This window comes from Euphorbia lathyris, chromosome 10 (assembly GCF_963576675.1).
Source record: "Euphorbia lathyris chromosome 10, ddEupLath1.1, whole genome shotgun sequence".
In the NCBI taxonomy this organism is placed as follows: domain Eukaryota; kingdom Viridiplantae; phylum Streptophyta; class Magnoliopsida; order Malpighiales; family Euphorbiaceae; genus Euphorbia; species Euphorbia lathyris.
This window is the reverse complement of record NC_088919.1, coordinates 26,730,377-26,753,696: the sequence shown is the minus strand read 5'-3', so window position 1 is coordinate 26,753,696 and position 23,320 is coordinate 26,730,377. Positions and strand designations below refer to the sequence as shown.

The window sequence follows — 23,320 nt, the reverse complement described above, 5'->3', positions numbered from 1 at the left end:
GTCTTGATTTGCTTTAGCATATATCAGACACAAACAATTACCATTGGCGGTCATGGACATATTATTTAAATTATTCTGTTGAGCCAGAAACAGAATAAAAGGCCTCAATTTTCTCTCTTGCGGCCTCTTTGTCTACTGTCAAAGCTTGTTTCGGCTTCCAATTCTGAGATGACTTCGGATCTATATTCCATCTTGTGGCAAAAGGAAAGCCTAAGACATAAGGGTTGTTTGGGTTGATTCCATTTCGTTCAATCCATAACCACTTCGGTTTAAAGTCCTTGTGACTTTGAACTTTGTCTCTAATAAAAGGCTTTCGTTTGTTTATAATTGGTCCAATATATCATATCCTCATCGTCCTTCTTGGTAGGACGCCAATACCGCCGAAATAAGGATCCGGTCAGAACAATACGAAAGTCTCTACAGACTTCGTTGAAACTGAGGAGTTCCAATCGGGCATTAGGGGTGATTTGGCAAGGGCAGATGTTGATTTCTTGTAAAACCGAAACAACACCATCATGGAGTGGAAAGGTCATTTCCCAATCTAGGAATTGGGTGAAAACTCCTAATTTTAATGGGGAATGGGGATTGTGGGCTCTCTCAGTTGATTTCGAAAAAGAAACGATCATCGTCTCCAACCATTCGTAGTGTTCCTTTATCTCTTAGATATCTTCTTTAGTTAGAGAAGATGGTTGGTCAGTGATCCTAGGATTAACTTTTCTAGTTTTTTACTATCTCAAGATCCTCATGAACTTAGGGTTGACTAAGCTTCAGCTTCTTGGTGACAACTTTTGAAATTCAATATTTATCATTCACATATAAATTTGGAAAACAATATATATATATATATATATACCACTATCAAGACTCTGTTTAATAAATGAAGCAAAGGAAAAGTCCAAATTGAATCGCTATAATTAATGGTGGCTAAACATTCATGTAAAGATGAAGTTTTTGTTGCATAATCGTATTATAGAGACAATTCAATTCAAGTCATATTCCGTGTGGTGTGTTAGTTAATTTTGATTTTATAAATTAATATATAAGGGTTGTTTTCAAATAAAAAAGAATTCCTAAAAGAAGGAAGAGTCCCATCATTGCAATTGAGAAGGGAGGACAAGGATATATTTGTCCATATATATAAGAAAGTGATATGGATGTAGTTTTGTTAAAGGTAGGGTAATTCCTTTCCATCTCTTCCCCTTGTTGGATTACACGTGATGAGATTTTCTCCTCCATCAATCAAACTTTAGGACTAGGACGTCTTCACATAGTCACATTTTCTTCTATATTTCCTTAACTTTTCAAACTCTTTCAAAGGAGTAAACACTCGTACCAGTCAACTTTACCAATTTTAATACTGTAGTCATTAAATTTTAAATTTTAATAATATAATTATTGAATTTTATACTTTTTAATATCGGTGGTCACTCAATGTCCCAAAAAGATCGTTACCGAACTCAAAATAAAAAAATTTGAATAGTTAATTATATTATAAGTAACTTTAATTCTTGAAAATTTTCGTTTTCAGGTTATTTAGGTGTTGTTTAGTTGGAAGAGATAGTGAATTTTTAGAGCGAGAAAGCTCAAAAAATGTGAGTTTGGAAAATAAAAAATACGGCTCCATGGTAACTGTCGTTCTGAACAACTTTAATTCTTGAATATTTTCATTTTGAGGTCGTTCACGGTTATTTTGAGGAGTTAGTTAAAGTTGAATGACCACCGATGTTAAAAAATGTAAAATTCAGTGACAATACCGTTAAGACTTGAAATTCAGTTGCCACAATATTAAAATAAATAAAGTTAAGTGGCCATGGGTGTAATTTATCCCTTTTCAAAGCTATTATTTTGTCCGGACAAAGTACAAATTAGTTTTTATTTTATCTTTACGCCCATTGAAGAATATTAATCCTAATATTTATGAGGTAGTGTACTTTCAAACTCCGTTAATGAAAGATAAGTATTATTGTTAGGGATCCGATACAATTTAAGAAGAGCTTGCTAACACCCTTTAGGTGCCTAAAATAAGTGAGATTAAATGATCAAGAAGCGGCTGGAGACCCACGATCCTACTCCTATTAGAATGTTTATTGAGATTAAATTACTTCTAATTATTATCCTACTAAATAAGTTAATATTATCTTTATATATTTAGATATAATTATAGATAATAATAACAAGAGTATTATTCTGAATATAACTCTTAATAGGTAACCTAATTCTATCTAACTAGGGTTTAAATACAAGAGGTTAAATATACCCCATCCCATTGCAAATTTCGGCCAACCCTAATCTCCCCTGCAGACTGAGATTTTCGACCCCTACACTAGAGGACGGAATTCCATCGATTGCTTCCATTCGATTGATTTTATCTCTTCCTCTTTCTCCTTGATCTTGTGTTGATTAATTGGAGGCAATCTATCTTGATTGTTATTACTTGGTTGAGTTCTAATCGTTTACTTATATGTTTTGTTATGTTCATGAAAGTAGAAAAGACATACAAAAGGAGAAATTCATTTTGCTCCTCCTACATCGGGTCAGTTCACGATTTCGTCGATTCCCGGAGATTGAACCTTCAGATCGTCATGATTTTTGGACATGAGCTTCTAGACACATTCTTCCTTGTTTGCACCATTGGGATTATCGTTCGGAGGTCTGGAATTTCTGTTCGGGTAGGGGCGGATTGGTAGACAGTTTCCATCTCTTTTGAAGTTGTGGGCACTTCGTTTGCAACGGTAGATTGATCGTCATAAAGGTATTTATATTCAATCCATCTTTATATGAAATAATGATTAACGGATCTTGGAAAAAGGAAATAGGTAAAAAATTTATATTTCCGCTGCCAAACGTTTGCCTATTTCCCTTCAGAAAGTTTCGTCATAATCAACTCCTTGTTTCCGACGGTATCCTTTCGCTGCTAACCTAGCTTTATAGGTGCTAACCTTTCCATCCATGTCTGTCTTCTTCTTGAAGATCCACCTGCACCCAATGGGTTTTATCCCTTCGGGTGGATCAACCAAAGTCCACACTTGGTTGGTATACATGGAATCCATTTTAGAATTCATGGCCTCAAGCTATGCTTTGGAATCTGGACTGGTGAGAGCCTCTTCGTAGTTCTCGGGTTTGTCGTCTAACACGGGAACCTCATCATCATCTCCCACTAGAAAACCATATCTAAGTGGGAGTTCACGAACTCTGTGTGATCTACGAGTAGGTAATGGCACTTGAGTCTCATCTAATGGGACTGTCTCGGGTTCGTCAATCGCCTCTGTTGTTTCAGCTGGTGTTTCTTCTTGAACTTCCTCAAGTTCAATTATGCTTCCAATTTGTGTTCCTTTAAGAAACTCTTTCTCTAGAAACACAGCATGTTTGGATAATATTTCTTTCTGATCATTTGGATGATAGAAGTAATACCCCAAAGTTTCCTTGGGGTATCCTATAAAAAAACACTTATCAGATTTAGCATCCAGTTTATCTGATGCTACACGTTTGACAAATGCTGAACAACCCCATATTCTCATAAATGAGAAAATAGGTTTCCTACCAATGAACAATTCATATGGTGTGGAACTGGCGGATTTAGTTGGTACTCGATTTAGGGTAAACAGGGCAGTTTCTAAGGCATAGCCCTAGAACATCTTTGGAAGTAATGTTGTGCTCATCATGGATCGTACCATATCCAATAAGGTACAGTTTCTCCTTTCGGATACACCATTATGTTGTGGTGTAAAAGGAGGTGTCCATTTATGAGCAAATCCCACATTCAGTTAGATAATTTAAAAAATCATCTGAAAGATATTCACCACCTCGATATGATCGAAGTATCTTAATTTTCTTTCCTGTTTGATTTTCTACTTCATTCTTGAAGCATTTGAATTTCTCAAAAGCTTCTGACTTGTGCTTCATCAAATAAACATAACCATATCTAGAATGGTCATCTATGAAGCTAATGAAGTATCTGAATCCTCCTCTTGCTTGGACTGACATAGGACCACATACATCTGAATGTATTAATCCTAGAGTGTCTGATACACGCTCATATTTATTGCTAAAGGGCGTCTTTGTCATTTTTCCTTTTAAACATGCTTCGCATGTTTCCATTGATTCATAATCAACTGAATCTATAAGCCCATCTTGATGTAGCTTAAGCATGCGTCTTTTGTTTATATGGCCTAAACGACAATGCCACAAGTAAGTTGAATTATCTAGCTTATGTCTTTTGGTATCAATTGTGAAAACAAAAATCTTATCATCTAAAACATAAATCCCATTTAATGATATTCCTAAAAAATAGAAAATCCCATTTCTATAAAACTCACAAACTTTGTTCTTTATCGAAATATTAAAGCCATCATCAACAAGACAGCTAATAGAAATAATGTTTCTAGACATCTTTGGAACAGTTCCTTAATTCTATTACTAGCTTAAAGGGCAAATTTAAAACATAATCTCCAATTGCGAGCGCTGCAACTCTTGCTCCATTCCCAACTCGCAAATTTATGTCTCCCTTCTTCAATTCCCTAGTCTGCCTTAGTTCCGGCATATTTGTACAAATATAAGATCCACATCCGGTATCTAATATACACAAGATTCAGACTATGAAATTGTATTTATTTCAATATAGAACATACCAGATGTAGAAGCACCGTCTTTTCCCTTCTTGAGGGAGGCTAGGTACTCCTTGCAATTCCTTCTCCAATGCCTGTCTTTACCACAGAAGTGGCACTCTCCTTTGGGCTTCTTCACTTGCTTCCCCTTAGCTTTTGTTGGCATGGCTCTCTTGCCCTTCTTGGGATGTCTTGGATTGGGAGGGTTCCCTTTCCTCTTCTTTGATCCCTCAATGATAAGTGCGGGTATTACCTTATCTTTCTTCATATTCCGCTCAACAGCCTTGAGCATATTAGCAAGCTCTTCAAGAGTCGTCTATAAGTCATTCATTTGGTAGTTCATGATGAACTGTGAATAACTCTCTAGGAAGGATTGAAGAAGTAAGTCGACACTTAGTTCATGATCCATCGCAAATCCAATATTCGAAAGTTTGGTAATATAGCCAATCATCTTGACACAATGTGTCATCAAAGATGTGCCTTCTTGCATCCTGCATAACAGTTTCGATATCTCGTAGCGTTCGCAACGAGTTTGTTTCCTAAACAACTATTTCAGGTGCGCGACATTGGAATAGGCATCCATCTCCTCATGTTACCTTTGCAATTCCGGTGTCATTGATGCAAGTATGATGCATCCCGTGTGATCGTCATCGGACTTATGCTTCTGGTAAGCATCGATATCTTCGATGGGAGCATCATCAGCTCGGGTAGGGGGTATCGATGTATCAAGTACATACCCTATTTTATCGAACTTCAAAACGATTTTGAGGTTGCGATACCAGTCGGTGAAGTTTGAACCGTTCAACTTGTTATCGGTAAGAATATTTTGTAGATTGGTTTTAGTCATGATTTTAGGAGTGTGTTTTAATTTAACCTGAGAGTGAGAAAGAGTAAACGTATGTTATTCATTTGCTTTAAAGTATATCAATTTAAAATTATAGGACTTTTAATTTTTATTTTAAATTGCTCCTACTATTTTGCCAAATTAATAGCCCTCCATATTAATTTGAAGAATTTCACAAATCCTTTAGTGAGCTAGGATCCTAACTCTTGAAATTTCACATTGAGTTTGCTCAACAAGCTAATCCCATTTGTTAGGTAGATTCATGTAATCGATCACATCAACAATGTGATTCCTAGGTTATTGGGTTACTAACCACATTAGTAACTAATATGCACTCATATTAATCCCAACTATATTGCCCATTAGTTTATAACAACATGATTTTGCTCATCCAATTATCATAATCTAATTTAAGTATTACCCCATATTCGTGAAAACAATTTTCAATAATCCAGGTGTTACCCATAAGACCCGAGCTTGAGTTTGCTCAACAACCCAAAGTCCCCAGATACTGCCGGTTGAATTATAATATTAGGGAGGGGCAACCGATTTTAATAAATTGCTTATTTACTTAACTTTTAATTAGTGATGGATTTTTATTTTAAGTCTCATAATGTAACCTAGTCTTGATTTGCTTTAGCATACATCAGACACATACAATTTACATTGGTAGTTATGGACATATTATCTAAATTATTCCGTTGAGCCAGAAACGGAATAAAAGGTCAAACCTAGGAAAATACTAACTATTATATATTTCTCTTTAGGTCCTCCGTCTTCTCCTTGGCGCCTTAAAATTACATCAAAATCAATTTCTATACTACTAAAGAAAACTTCAACTAATTTGAAGGGAATTAGATGAGAGGAGAAATTACAATAGATAGTAGATAGGCAGGACACGCAGGCCCTATTTTCCAAAAATACCAAAAGACTAAATAGATGGTCCAAATATGTCCATAACTCCAAACATGCATAGACTCAATTAAATAAATTTAATTGGTTGATTACATAAATTATTTATGTAATATTTAGGTTAATCACATTAACTTTTCAAATTAACTATCATCCAATTTTAATTCCATTAATTATAAGGTCCCTTATATCTAATCTAATCAAACTATAACAATTACATATTAGATTAGTATAACTATACAAAAATTACATTATGCATATCCCAATTAATTTGTATAATTCATTTAACACTTTGAATTACATATATCAAATATTAAGTAAAACAAACTTTTAAATAAATTCATTTTATTTGATAATAAAAAAACAGAAAACTATTTATTTCTAAAACGTATATATATATATATAAATGTATTTAAAAGTCTTTTATTTTAAAAATGATTTTTAAAATACATATACCGTCGGGCCAGGCCCATAAAGGGCCCGACCCTAATTAGCTGCTGCCGTTTGGCAGTATCATTGCGACAGCGTTGGCCAGTCGCACCTTGGTTGCTGCCGTGAGGCAGCAGCCGTCGAACAGTAGTTCGGGTTGTTGCCTCGCGGCGCAACCCGAGCTGCTTGATAGCTTCCATTTTTATAGGGTTTTTAGGATCATTTTAGTTCGTTTTTGCCTTATTTCCATTTAGTTTTAGTATCGTTTTGTTATCTTTTAATTAAAATTAGTAATTTCCATTATTTATGGCATTTTCTGTGTTTTCAGGTGTTTTTAGGCCTATTTGAGCATTTCCGAACCAGACCCGAGCCTTTTGGAGCATTTCCGGACAATTCAGGGACCGTCGGAGGACTTTTGGGATTCATCAGGGACCATTATAGCAAATTTCGGAAGCTCAAGGACCAAAACAAAGAAAAAAACCGGACTTCCTGCCCCACTTAGATGCATGTCTCATCGAGACACCAGGTTGTCTCGTCGAGACATAGAGCTGTCTCGACGAGACGGACACTCGTCTCGACGAGACAAGGTGGGAGAGGCGCCAAAACGCCTCTCCCCTGCTGGAATCTCGAATTGTTGATCCTAAAATACCTAATTAAGTGCGGGAAAAGACTTTTGTACCCACGGAGACCTAGGTTTTCTGCCTATGTCTATAAATAGAAGCTCAACTCAGTTCTTCGGGGAGATTAGACAGTTTTTAGATTGATAGCTACTTTAAACATATTTTCAGCTTTTAGTTTTCGATTCAGTTCTTGTAGTTAGCTTTTATTCTTTGAAGAACAGCTTAAAGGGTGGAGGATCAACCTACATTGTTTATACTGTAATCAGACAACAGGTTTTAGAAATTCTTTCTCTTTCCTTTTATCTTTATTTACATTTAATCAAAGTATGCCTTCGTTTATTCCCAATTGCATGATTATATTTATTAGTTTCACTAGTACAGAAACGCTCACTTGTGTCGCACCTCTTGTGTCGCGCTTGAAGATAAAGCGACACAATAGAGTAACTAGTGTCGCGCGTTCTGTAAATGCGACACAACTAAGTATTCTGTGTCATCACTTGTGTCATGCTTGAAGAACGTGCGTCACAAATGAGTTACTTCTTGTATCGCCTGTCTTACAGTGTGACACAAAAGCAAACTTGTGACGCGCCTTTACCAAAGCGACACAAGGAGTGTGTTATCTTTGTGACACGCTTTTATAAAAGCGACACAAGGAGTGTGTAATCTTTGTGTCGCTCCTTTTTAAAAGTGCGACACAACTAATTCAAACTACTATGTGGAACGACCTAATTAAGCTTAATTCAAACAATTAGGTACATGATTAAAACATGGAACGACCTAATTAAGCTTAACTCAAACAATTAGGTACGGGAGACAAAGTAAACAGGTTCAGATTCGTAATTATATAAATCAATGGGGGACTAAATTATAGAATGGGAAGGGGTTGATTTGAACAAAAATTAGATTAGCAGGGACTAAACCTAAATAAACAAAATAAGAAGGCTTAAAAGAATAAAAAGCCTATTATATATTCTCAATTAGGTTAGGATCATTTGGCAGCCCCTCCTTCCGGCCGCCTCTTCTCTTCCTCTTCATCCTTCAACATCATGAATCAAGAGCTTTCAAACTCTCATCCATGGCTTCCAGAAGTACCCTACCTCTTTTCGGCCGCCTCTTTCTCCCCCTCTCTCTTTTTCCTTCGCACTCTCTCTCCCTTGGTCTCTGTTTCGATCGTCCCTTTGTACGGGTTAACGAAGATGAGACTCCATTTTCCTAACCTGAGATGGGTTTCTTAGAGTTTAATTACTCCGATTTGGGTTTCTGGAGGTTCTAATGGACCGTTCTCGGCTTTCCAATGATCAGTCGGTTATCGTGGAGGCATTTTCAGGCCATCCTGAGGTCCACTCGATTTTCTTCCTAACATGCAGAGGTTTTGTTTATTATACATGTTCCGTCTTCTAGGTTTCGACCTTGTTGTTCGTTCTTTTGGTTTTGTTTATCATATGAGTTTCATTTGTTCTGATTTCTGTGTATTATATGGGTTTTATGTTCTGTGTATTATAATATACTCATCATTGATGTTCGCAATTTCCGATTTCAGAGTTTGATCCCTTTGCCTTAAGGAGCTGATCGACTGTCAAGAGTGGCTTTTCGGCAGCAGAGGCAATATAGTATGTATGTGTGCCATAACTCAATTGGTCCTCATCCTGTTAACAGAAAAGAGGTAAATGATTGAGGTGGGTATTTGCCAATTAGTGGTTCATTTTTTTCTGCGACTTCGTTTGATTTTGAGTGTTATTTTGAGTGCTCTTAGATTTTGAGTGTTTGTGCATAATTGGTTCAATTATATTCTGCGATTTGGGTTTCATTTGATTTTGAGTGCTCTTAGATTTTGATTGTTTGCCTATTTAGTGAACTCGTACAATTAGTAAAGTTGTAGAATCACTGATGTTGAGACACTGATGCAGTGCCTAAACTATTCAATTTTTGTTGTATTGAGCCTTTGAACTTTGTTTTGGACTGCTTTATAGTCGTTTCTACTTCTGTATATTTATGAAATTCTTCAATGTGGCCAAATTGTGTCATTCTTTAAGGTGACCCTATTTCCTTATCAAAGCCAAGACACCTAAACTATAATACCCTCTCTAGTTGATTGCAAAGGGAAGAATAATACCCCTAATCAAGTTGAGGTCATTTCATAGTCCATACTTATCCTGTATTTTGTGTATTTCTCTGGGATAATACCCTCTCGCATAGTGCCTTGAAATTTCTTTGGGATAGGAAAAGGTAAAATTCAGTGGATCAAGCTGCAAATTATTTAGAACATTATATACTCTCTAACTGACACAGCTCCTCAACCTCGTCTTTGTCATCAAAATACTCATAAATACTACTATATCAAAAAACCCTTTAACCATGGCTTTCTCTGGCAGCATCATTTCTCTTTTTTTCTTAAAGAACAAAAATCCTGATTGCTCAATTATTCGTCTTGCCCCCCATATATACTACCTTGATTTTGTGTTTTATATCCATCTACATCTACAATTGAACTAATAAGATTCTTCTTCACTAATAGAATCTCAATTTTATACTTAATTGCTTGCTTTACATTAACCTGTGGAGCAAAACTAAGCTTTTAAGCTTAATTAATTATTAATTCCTAACACAATTTTTTCTAAAACCAAGTGAATTTGTTAATAGAATTTGATATGATAAGATAGGTGATTCTGTGTTATATTTAATTGTTTTTGCATTTCAGGGTCAGTGAGTGATGCAAACTGCAAGGATTTGGCTGCACAACCTGATGTTGATGATTTTTTGGTTGGTGGAGCCTCTCTGAAGGTAAGTAATTGGATGGTTGTTAAATTTATAATGCATTAAACTTTGTAAGTGTTTTTCCTTACTTTGTGATCAGCCTGAGTTCATTGAAATTATCAAGTCTGCGAAGAAAGGCGGTTGAAGGCACGACACGAATCACTGTAATCTTATGTTTGGGAAAGGTATAATTTGACATACTTCATTGAGGAAATAAGTTTTGGTTTTTTTGTATTTTAATGATAACACCATGCAGGGAAAAAATCTGTTGTCCCTTATATGGTGTCTCCTTCCCTGTCCCCCAATCAATTAATTACATGTGTTAAATTTATCCTAATCAGCATTTAGACTTATTAAAACTCTTAACCAAAATTAACTCTGGTTAACTATGCTTCTAAACCAAATTTAACGATGCATGATCTCTGTCTATCGCTGGAGCCTTCTTCTTCTGTTGTTTGAATTATGCAAACATCATTTCGCTTTGATTGAAAATAGAGACATGTGCCATTTTTCATCTGCTCCCAAAATCAGTAATTGGAAGAGAAAGAGAAAGAAATTAGAAGAGAAAATGAGGTAATTCCTAACCTAATTTTCTGGTTATTTTTTTTTTGTTTGTTTGTTGAGAAAAGGAGGATAGAAGAAGGAAAAATTATCTTGCAGATGTTGTAATCAAGAGAGGTTGAAAAAAGAAGGGAAAATATTAGATTTTTACATTAGTTTTAAATTTTTGTTTTTGTGAAATTTAATCACATTGAAAAACTGAAGTTTATCTCAGTATTCTAGTCCATGTTTTCTGGTTTAATTATGAAACTTTTTTGTTAACTCTAATTACTTTTATTCGTTCTCACTTGTATCTGTTGCACTTTTTTTTTTTTGCTTTTGCACTTATATGATTCTATCATGCCCAAAGTTGCTATCTTGCTTTGATTTTGCCAGAAAATGCAACTGCTAGACATGTTCGTAGGTGATCAATTAATCATTATGTAGTGAAATTTGTTCTGCATAATGCAGAAGAATAAAGCCAACAGTTCCTTCTGCTTCTCTTCTTCTTGTATCTATTTCTTTTTTGTACAATTGATTACTTGTTGAATTTAGTTTGATTATAAGTGAAATTCACAGACAAATCAACGGTTGCAGGTGTTAAATACATCTGTGATGCCCATTTTTTCTTTTTGATATTGAGAATTTCGGATTCAATTGGATACCAAGCTGGCTAAATCATTGCTTGAAACATTTGAGCCTTTTGTTACTGGCTCTGTTATGCAGTCCCGGGTCTAAGCTCTTTCACTTCGTACTTCACTATTGGTCATTTCGTTCTTGAATGACGGGTTGGTGTGTAGTGCAAGGATTATAGCATCAATAATGACATTCCACATCACCTAATAGTAAATTCAAAAACATGTTATATTTCCCATTTTAAAAACCAGTTTCAGATTCCTCAATCTCAAAATTTATCCATTTTCCTAAGGAATGTCTCATTTCCCATTCTATTAACTACAACTCAAGTTCATTAAATCCATTCCAGATCCTAAATGGAAAATTTAGCAAATAACAATGAGAAAATAACTCAAAATTCGTCTCTAAGCTGCATGATAAGATTAATGTTGTTACGAAAAGAAACAAAAACACTACATCATAAAAATGCATCTAAAATACAACATTCATATCTCTACTGGCTGTTCTATTTGTTCTCTCATGCATATGCATACTTGCATATTTCAATCATTATTCTACTTGGCTTCATTAATGCTTTCTAGCAAATTCAAGTGTAGTTTTTCATACTGACTTGGAAAAACTGAAACTAAATATGTGCTGTATTTTTTCTTTTATGAATAAGAAGGCTAATAAGTAACTTTAAACAAGTTTAAAGAGTTAAAATCCTAATAAATCCCTTTCAAACATGTCCCGAAAACTCTAATGACCCCTCTAACTTTAAACCGACCGGTTAGCCTCTTCAAATTGCTTAAATTAACATAATTAACTTCCTAAATTCTAAGTGGCATAGCAAATGGAAATTTGACCAAGTTGAAGTTCATATCACTTCAAACAAGTTTAAGTTAACTAGTTTTCTAAATTCCAATGACAATCAGTTCGATGACCAACTTGAGAGATTGTGTATGTATTAAAAAACAGATGTATACCAGAAGACAACATCTCTAGCAGCAATTGCAAGAATATCATGAGATTTGGACATTGATTTTCAATCTGTTCCCGTGCATCATTAATGGCTTCATAACCTGGTAAACTCAATATTCGTTGTTATTTCCCAAATTTTTATTTATTATCTTAATGGAATCTATGTTTTTATCCTCTGCAATCGTTTAGGTAGCTCAACTGTGTTCTTAATTGTGTTTTTTACTAATCTTGGTCTGTGAGTAGTTATCTTTTCTCCTCTTTCTGAACTGGGTCTGATTTTGATTTTGAGTTTTAAGTTTTGAGATTGCTTTAGGGAATTGGAGTAAATTGTGTGTGTTTGTATTTGAGCTTTGGTTTAACTTTTGCGGTAAATTACAAATATATAGAATTTGGTTTCAGGTGTTGTATTTGTGCTTTAAATTTGTAAATTACCTGAACATATTCGTGTATGAACATATATTGTCTTGCATAAGTGACTTCTAATTAATTCTCTTATTTATATATTGAAGGTTCAACAATGAATAAAACAATCATGAAAATTCAGGATTAGGTCTTTCTCTTCTAATTTCTTTCTTTTTCTCTTCCGAATTATTGATTTTAGGAGCAGATGAAAAATGGCATACGTCTTTGTTTTCAATCAAAGCAAAATGGTGTTTGCAGAATTCAAACAATCAGAAGAAGAAGAAGGCTCCAGCGATAGACAGAGATCGTGCATCGTTAAATTTGGTTTAGAAGCATAGTTAACTAGAGTTAATTTTGGTTAAGAGTTTTAATAAGTCTAAATTCTGATTAGGATAAATTTAACACATGTAATTAATTGATTGGGGGACAGGGAAGGAGACACCATGTAAGGGACAGCAGATTTTTTTCCCACCATGCAACACTCGATTATGCTGAATAATTTCAAATTTCTTTTTTTTTTTCTTTCAATCAGCCAGTTAAAGCGGACTTTTTTTTGTATTCTTTTCAGCCTCCTAAATAATGGCTTTCTTTATTTTAGTAAAGGACTTGTTTCAGTATGGGATAAGGTACAAAATAGGTTTATGGTTTTTTGGGAAGTATCAATTTAGGCTCCACGTACAAAATAGCACCAATATAAGTTTAAGGTTTAAAAAAGGTATCAATTTAGGCCTCGATAACGGATTAGACACATTATTCCTTCCTATTACTCCGTTAAGTTTTGATTTCTCCCACTACGTACAATTGACAGAACTTAACGGAATAATATCAAAGACGTGTCTCGTTCCATTATCGAAGCCTAAATTGGTACTATTTTTTAAAGGGTAAATAATTTATTAGTCCCCTAGTTTTTACCTAACACACTGTTTAGTCCCCCTATTTTGAAAAACACATTTTAAGGTCCCTATCTTTTGCCAATATTAACCTTGTGGTCCTTTTACCCCTTTTTTTAGATTTTTAACCGAACATATCTTAGCTTTTAAGACAACTGCGGTACAATACAAGTTGACCATGTTACTCTATTATTTATATATATCTGTTTATGCTAAAATATAACGATTACAAGTCTAAAAAAACTACACAAAAGGACCAAAGGGTTAATACTGGCAAAAGCTAGGGACCTTATAATGTGTTTTTCAAAATAGGGGGACTAAACAGTGTTAGGTAAAAACTAGGGGACTAATAAATTATTTACCATTTTTTAAATGTTAAGCCTATATTGGTGCTATTTTGTACGTTGAGTCTAAATTGGTACTTCCCTGAAAACCATATGCTTATTTTGGTATATTATCCCTTTCATTATTCATTGGGTTATCCTTGGTCACTCTGAAAGAAGACTTATTTTGGGCGAGTCAAATGAGTAGGCTATCCTAAAAGGTTCTAGTACTTGATATGCTGATGAGTGCCTCTTCATAAGTGCTTGCTTTTTGCTCATCAATCAAGATTTGCACTTGCCTACTTAGTTTCTGATCATGTAAGCATTTTCATTTTAGTTTGTTGGAGATAAAGTTGCATATGCACTTTCCAAAGGTTTGAAAGTTATAGCTTGCGTTGGTGAGACTTTGGAGCAGCGTGAAGCAGGGTCTACTTTGGATGTTGTTGCTGCACAAATCAAAGCCATAGCTGGTAAGCATTCTGATTGTATTTTTCAGCGTTGGTAGTTAACATATTTTATGTTAATCTTTTGCAAGTTTTTTCACGCATATGAATAATATAAAAGTCTATCAAATATATATATATATATATATATATATATATATATATATATATATAAGGATGTAATTTGAATGTTTTCTTATGCATCAGTATATCCATTATCTTAAAATGCTTTTAAATTTCTTAAATTAGTTCTATACTTTACTTTGATGACAGAGCGGGTAAAGGACTGGACAGATGTTGTTCTGGCCTATGAGCCTGTGTGGGCAATTGGAACAGGGAAGGTTGCATCACCTACTCAGGCACAAGAAGTAAGTCTAGCCTTGTCTTTTTGATTGAGTTTATTCTCATCTCTGTGTATTGAGGACCCTTGTGTTGCTTCTCAGTATTATGAAACATATCTGCAATTCTGAAATGTGGTGTTTTCAGTATTAAATTAGCAGCCTAGCAAGAACGTTGGTGAATTAATTTCATTGCCATGAACTTGGACAACATTGATTAGATCATCTCTATCTAATTTCCTTACGAACTCCTATATAAAGGATTAGAATGTTGGCACCTGGGATCATAAATTTTTGAGTTTGAGAATCGAGAACTATTAGGATGTGTGGCCAAAACTTGTTTACACCACCAATTTCCTGTTTTCAACATAGAGAAAGGATTTCAATTTTTCTAGTCTATTTGCATGAATTTGTGAAGCATTCTACATTTCTATGTATGCAAAATTATTATAGTATTATTGATTGACATTGAGTTGTAGAAATTGAATTAATTAGTTACCGTATATAGTTATTTGAATGTTTTTTTAATGAGCAATGATGCATTGTATAGTAGCTCCCTTCAATCCAAATCATTATAATAATTTTAATGCTACTTGTAGTTTTATGTGTATATTCTATAATATCATGTAGAATCAAGTAAATTTTGATTATAAATTTTATGCTAGATGCTGGAAATTTTTTTTTAAAAAAATATCAATATTTTGCGTCGCGCGTGAGGAAGTAGCGATACAAAGTGTACCAGATTAATGGGGAAGCTTGTGTCGCACACTCTTGGAGTGCGTCACAAGAATTATCATATGTTGTGTCGCGCACTCTAGAAGCGCGTCACAAGAGTTATCGCTCTATTGTATCGCGCGCATGACAAGTGCGACACAACAGATGAGTAGCTTGTGTCGCTCTCAAGAGCGATGCAAAGTTCTTGTGTCGCACCCCTGTTGTGTCGCACAAAAGTGCGACACAACAATCTGAAAAAGTGCGACACAAGTAAGCATTTTTGTACTAGTGTTTGTTTATGAGCTAATCCCCCCAATCTAGGGTGGGGATGAAATTGGTTGAATGATTATGTATGTTTAGGGTTAGGGTTTAATGTATTCGCTTTTGATTTGATCAGATTATGCATGCTTAATGCCTAGCTAATGTCAGGAATAGGATTAATGCTAGAATGAGAATCGATGATGATCAACTAGCCTGTTTAATGTAAATAATGTGCTTAATGCATGTGAACCTGACTTAGATAGGATTATAGATAGATGAAAACCTGACCACGGAATCATCTTTATGGAATCTGTGTTAATCTGACTTCGCTAGAGACCACTAGGAATGAGGCTTTGTGACTGGGCTACGGCTTTAGTCTTAATTGTCAGAAGACCTAATGTTTTGCATGACCTAGGGTATATGCCTAATCAAGCCGTCACCAGAATGCATGTGAATAGGATAGACGAATATTGATCACATTTGTCCTTCACGTTAGGATAATTACCTTCAATCATTAGTAGAGCTTAAACCTGAACCCTTTAAACCCATTCTTAGGAATTAACCAATGAATTCCCCGTTCTAGGTTGTAACTACCATAAATCACAATCCACCATGTGGCTTGTTCTGTTTACCGCTTTCCTTAGTTAATAGTTTAATTTCTTGGTTTACAACCTAATTGCTTATCAACCTTGCTAAATAGATAGATTTACCGATTAAATAAACTGATTAGGATACTTGTTGCGATAGGATACACTTGTCCTATTAATTGCTATATATTTTGCGAGCATCACTGTTGTCCCTTTTTTTTTATATAAATAAATATATATATATATATATATATATATATAATTTAAAACGATTTTAAAACAACTTTTATTAATCTAGCCATAAAACCATTAGTCTTTGTTATAATGATTATCAACCAAATTAATCAGGAACTTTTGCATAATCAATTTTAATTATGAGGTAATCAAAACTCTTTTATCTTTAGATTAATTAATCAGAACAATTTTATTAATTAACCTAACAATAAATATTCATTCAATCTGATTGAAAAACCTTTTATTTCCATATATGAAATAACGGATTTAACGCAGGCTCGGATATCACTGAAGGGAAATAGGCAGACGTTTTGCAGCGGAAATATAAATTTTTTAACCTATTTCCTTAAACCAAGATCCGTTAATCGTTATTTCATACAAGGAATGATAGAAGGAAATACCTTTTAGAAGAACTATCTACTATGCTAGCGAAGTGCCCTCAACTCTAGTTCCGAATTCATGAGCACAAACGAAAACACAAGATCAAACAAGTTAGAATCTCAAGCAATGAATAGCAATCAAAATAGATTGCCTCTAGCAAATCAGCACAAGATCAAGGATAAAGAGAAAGAGATAAAACCAATTGAATGGAAGCAAGCGGTGGAAATATCATCCTCTATGGTAGGGGTCAAAATTTCTCTCTCCTCGAGATGGACTAGGTTGGCCGAATTATGTAGTGGGAGGGGGTATTTATAACCTCTTGTATCTAAACCCTAGTTAGATAGAATTGGGTTACTAATTAAGAGTTGTATCTGGAATAAAACTCTTATTTATTATTATCTATAATTATATCCAAATATTAATTATAAGATAATATTAAGTTATTTAATAGGATAATAACTAGAAGTAATTTAATCACAATAAACCTTCTAATTAATTTATCCCATAATTAATTTAATCTACAATTATAATCTAATTGAAATTGTCAAAATTAAATTAATTCCTCATGTGTCTAATACACATCAAATTCGCCCCCTTCCTTTATTTGGGTCTTAGTGGACTTAGTTAGGCTTCCATCAATTAATTAGTATCCATTTCTCTTTTTGGTTCCAAGTCTTATGTGTGACCCATTAGGTTCTTATTACTACTAGACGTACACAACCATTAAATTAATTTCCCAAAATTACATTTAATCTTTGTATAACAGAATGAGTGTGAGGACTGTGATAGACAGAACTGTAAACATTTCCCCAGAGTTATAAGAAAACAGGTTGATTCCGTCGTTGACCTTTCCGTATTAGTTACAGTATAATTCGATCCTTTATCAACTACATCCATGAACAAAATCTTATGACTATGGATTATGTCAAGTCACATATAGCGAGACGTTCGTTTTACTTTTACAGGCCGAGTTAACTCCAAATAGATAGGTTAAGTGAAATCTATATTTCAAGTCTTAAGCCATCACCTTGCAAGGATTTAGAGTCAAGTCTTCCACAAGCGATCCTTGGACGTATCTCCCATTTATCAGGAGTGACAAATGCTCAATCCAATGTTAATGATCATGCAATTACTTCCTGTGATACCCAACGCCTGCCTGCACACACCCTAGAGTCATCTATGTTATGGATCATGTTTGAACAGAGTCAAAGCATCACATTCCATAATCCAGAATCACTAATTAACATTCCTTTAAGTTTGAGGATTACTTATACCTATTTATACAAATGTGATGAACAGGTGACAAAGGATAAATCCATCCATCCTGTTATCTCAAATCGGGTCCCCGATCCTAGTGAACTCCTTCACTGGATCCATGTAACTGTCCAGATATTTGCATATCTGAAGCTTGTGAGATCAGCTATCTTTCTCGACAGAAAACATTGTTACATACAAGTCTCTACAGTATTATGTCAATCCTTATTCAAAACATGTTACTTGACTTGAGGTGGTTTTAAGTTTATTAGTTTATTATAATTTTTTGTCTCATTTCATGCTTGTATGAACACTTTATAATCACTTTAAATAAACTTAGGGATTTCCTTTTATTTAGACTTATTTAGTTCTTAAAAGTAATTGCCTTTATATAGTTTGAAAACCATATCTTATTAAAACAAATGATATAAAGAACAATTCATTTACAGCTGGTTTATATCCTAGAACAATTTATAAAATATGAAAAATAAAAATAGAAATGGACTAAAAAGTAAGGAAAGATAAAATCTAAATGTGAAGGAGAATTTGTAAGTAAAAATATGGAGACCGCGTCGACTCGACTCCTAGGCGGCGGAAATATGATAATGACCGTCGACGAGTGGATTTATGTTCCTTCTGCAAATTATTGATGTGTTCATCTACCTCATCGAAGCTTAAGTTTATATGTCTATTGTTGGCATTTATTTGTGCCAAAAACTTGTTGTTTGCTTATTGCGGGAATGCGCCAATATCTGTATACTTGATCCAAAACTCGTTGCCAACCCACAACTTCATCTACATTAGCCCCGACGTCCTCACATGGTGCCTCATCTTCGTGCCTTTCCTCATCCTCACCAACATCTGCTTCCTCATTTTCCTCCTCTTGAATACCTTGCCCATGTGAACTCGAAGTACCAACATCGGAAAATAATCTGTTGGGGTTTAGTGTCCTATAGACAATTGTTCTAGGATACAAACTTAATGTAAATGAAGTGTTCTTTATATCGTTTGTTTTAATGAGATATATGTTTTATAACTATATAAAGGCAATCCCTTTTAAGAACTAAATAAAGTCTAATAAAAGGAAATCCGTAAGTTTGTTTAAAGTGATTATAAAGTGTTCATACAAGCATGAAGTGAGACGAAACTTTATAATAAACTAATAAACTTAAAACCACCCCAAGTCAAGTAATATGTTTAGGATTGACATATCACTGTTGAGACTTGCATGTAACAATGTCTTCTGTCCCGACAGAAAGCTGATCTCACAAGCTTCATATATACAGATATCTGGACAGTTACATGGATCCGATGAAAAGAAGTTCATTAGGATTGGGGACCCGACTTGAGATAACAGGATGGGTAGATTCATCATTGTCACCTGTTCATCTCATTGGTATTAATAGGTATAAATAATCCTCAGACTCAAAGGAATGTTAATTGGTCATTCTGTATTACGGAATGTGACGCTTTGATCCTGTTGTAACACGATCCTTAACAGAGATGGCTCTGGGGTGTGAACAGCAGACGTTGGGTATCACAGGAAGTAATTACCGGATAGTTATACATTGGTGAGCATTTATCACTCCCGATAAATGGGAGATATGTCCATGGATCGCTTGTGGAAGACTTGACTCTAAATCCTTGCAAGGTGATAGCTTAAGATTGAAATGCAGATTTCTCTTAACCTATCTAATTGGAGTTGACTCGACCTGTACAAGTAAAACGAACGTCTCGCTATATGTGACTTGACATTATCCATAGTCATAAGATTTAGTTCAAGGACGTAGTTGATAAAAGATCGAATTATACCGTAACTAATACGAAAAGGTCAGCGACAGAATCAACCTATCTTCATATAGCTCTGGGGGAATGATTACGGACTTGCTAATCACATACTTTGTACATCATTCCATTATGCAAAGATTAAATATAATTCTTTGAAAATTAATTTAATAGTTGCATACGGCTAGAAGCAATAAGAACCTAATGGGTCATACATAAGACTTGGAACCCAAAAGAGAGGCAAATGTTAATTAATTGACGGAAGCCCAACTGAGCCCAATAAGGCCTAATTACTAGGGGGGCGATTTATGTATATTAATACATAAATAATTAGTTTGATTTTATCAATCCTAATTAGATTAGGATTTATGAATTAAATTAATTAAAGGATAAATAAATTAGGAGTTTTAATTAGATTAAATTACTCCTATTATTATCCAATAAGGTTGTTATTATTATCTTTTATATTTAGATATATTAATAGATAATAATTAGGAATTCTATTCCGAATTAAATTCTTATTCAATAACCTAATTCTATCTAACTAGGGATTAGATACAAGAGATTATAAATACCCTCCATATGCTATTTTTCGAAAAACCCTAAGCAATTCAAGAGAGAGAATTTCGACCCCCCTTGCTCGAGAACGAGATTTTCTACCGCTTCCTTCCGTTCAATTGATTTTCATCTCTTTCTCTTTATCCTTGATCTTGTGTTGATTAATTAGAGACAGTCTACTTTGGTTGTTATAAACGGTTGATTCTAACTTGATCTTCCATTGTTTTGTTTTGTGCTCGGGAACTCGAAGTAAGAGTTGTGGGCACTTCGTTTGCAACGGTAGATAGAACTTTTAAAAGGTATTTCTTTTATCCCTCTTTATATGAAATAACGATTAACGGATCTTGGGGTTAATGGAAATAGGTTAAAATTTTTATATTTCCGCTGCTATACGTTAGCCTATTTTCCTTCATAATCGTCATTAGGAAGTGATTGAAACTGCTCCAAACTACAAGTAACATCCAAAACAATACACATAATCAAAGTACCCATATGTACTTGCTTATTGGTTGAAACGGAGATACAGTTTAAATTGTCAAAAAGTTTTCCAACGTTATCTACCACCAATCCATTTAAAAATGCAATCTATGACAAACAAACATTGGCTTCGAACCTTCTACCCATCAACACGCCCAAAAAGAAAATAGAATAAAAATATATGAAAATAGAGAATACAATTATCCTTAATGAGCTTGCTAGAAGTGTTCTTGGGATTAAATCCATCCAAATTCGTCAAACATGTCCAGACCGGATTGGTTTGAAAATTGTTTAGGCTTATCACAAAAATTTTGTGTAGGAAAGCCAAACCAAATATTCATCTCCTCACCCCAACTTCATAAATTGTACCCAAATTCCAAAATGTAATCCTCTTATTCTTTTTTAGCATAGGAAAGAGTAACCAAAAAGTCAATAATGTCTGCTTCACTATGCGTTATGCCCATAAAAATGCTTGCACCACTTCCCTTCCTCATTTGAAGTAATGTCGAATGGATCCATATTCAACATGCAAATGATTGTTAGAGGTAGAGGAAACCTTGTTATATCTAGGCATGATGTATAAAATTTCGAACTTTAAGAGAGAAAAATAGAAAAATTGTGAAAAAGATAGAAAAATGGAGAGCTAGATTATGGAGTTTGTGTTTGGGAAAAGAGTAAAAAGGTGGAGAAAAATAAAAAATATTTTATGGAAAAAGAAGTGTGTTGGGTAGGTGAAAAATTGATATAAATGAAAGGTGATATGATGTGGAAAAAGAAAATGTGTTTTAAACAGAAAAGAATAAGGGAAAAAGTGAAATTTTAAGCAATTTTCGGCTGAAAAACAGAAAGTCGCGACAGAGATTCTCAAAATCTCGGTCACGACACGCACTAGGTAGAGGGGAGTTCTTTTCTTCCTGGCTTGCCTGCTTGCTGGTCGTCTAGAGATTTTGGAAATCTCTACAGAGATTTTCGTGTTGTAGGCCAAAAACTTGTATTTTTACATTTTCAACTTATAAAAATTATTTCTTCTTGCACTAATGTTCCTGTAATGATATTTTAAATCTGTAAAAACTCAAAAACAAAACTAAAAATTAAATTAAAGGTTAGCCTTAAGGGCTTTCCCTAAACTAAAATGAATAAAATATATGAGTTTATGAACATTGGAACATATATACACAACCACAAAAATTTAATATATGCAAACTAAAATATAGAAACATATTTACAGAACATTCTAAACACAACAAAACAAATCTAATCTTTGTCTTCATTAATTGAAAGAATTTTTGGTGTTTTAAAACTGATTAATAAAAATAGAGACTTCAGAAATTCTGAGAATTAAAATTAAAATAGGTCAAGCTTTTAATTTGGAAAGTTCAAACCAAAAAATCATGACTATTAAAAATTGAAAAAGTGTCTTTTGGTGAAAAATTAAAATTAAAATTCGAAATTAATGCTTAAGAAAAAGGAAAGAAAATGATTTTCGTCTCTGAAAACTATGTGTGTCGCGATCGAGAATTAATAATCTCGATCGCGACGCGCCCTTGCCAATTGGCATGGAGAGCTTCGCCAGTCCATCCCTTATCTCTATAGAGATTTTTAAAAATCTCAGTAGAGATTTTAAAAATCTCTGCATGAGCAGAAATTCCTAAAGACTTTAAAACAAGAATCTCAGTTGAGATTTTAATAATCTCTGCGGAGATTTTACTCTAAGGCTGAAAAATAAAAATCTCTATAGAGATTTTAATAATCTCTGCATGAGCAGAAACTTAAAATCATCAAACAAAAGTCACTGTAGATTTTTTTTTTAAATCTCTATACAAACAGAAACTTTAATAATTTTTTTTAAATCTAAAGACACTTGTTCTAATTTATTAAAAATAATTAAGATACATAACAAATTTTTTTGGTATCTTTCAATGATCAAAAATCATTGTTAATCTAACTAAACTAAAGACTAATGTGTAAAATGAACTAACTATGAAATGTAAAAATTAAAACACGAAAAACTAAAAACTAAAAATGTGATAATCCTTAAGAATCCTCAAGGAGAATCAAAATCATGGACAAAATCAATTAACTGGACCGGTTTTAAATAATGGTCCCGTCCGTTTTAACTTGCATGGAAACAAACAATCGGGAATTGAAAAGTAAAACTGTATCCCCAACTGTGCAAATTTTTTTTAGCGTTTTCTCAATTTTAGGGATCTAATGATTCTGGTTGAATGCCCGAACTTCTAGTTCTGTGCACGAACAAAAACTACGCACATGAACCGAAACTGTTGAAACTATGGTAAAAGTAGGCAATTCCTTCCTGGCGGATAAGATAACTTCAATGACTGTATTCCTCATTCTTACTTGCTGATATATCTGT

The 23,320-nt window shown here is 34.1% G+C and overlaps 1 long non-coding RNA gene across 7 annotated transcripts in view; it reads left to right on the top strand.

Annotated features, from left to right (window-relative positions):
* Nucleotides 1-8,416: 8,416 nt before the first annotated feature.
* The window catches only part of LOC136209064 (uncharacterized), a 31,594-nt gene continuing 16,690 nt past the window's right edge, over nucleotides 8,417-23,320 (top strand). The window contains exons 1-7 of one of the 7 annotated variants that reach the window (XR_010677381.1): nucleotides 8,417-8,778; nucleotides 8,950-9,085; nucleotides 10,108-10,190; nucleotides 10,264-10,348; nucleotides 14,252-14,384; nucleotides 14,631-14,725; nucleotides 18,172-18,495. This is a non-coding gene — a long non-coding RNA (uncharacterized lncRNA). The other 6 variants (XR_010677380.1, XR_010677379.1, XR_010677382.1 and 3 more) reach the window with 6 other exon arrangements.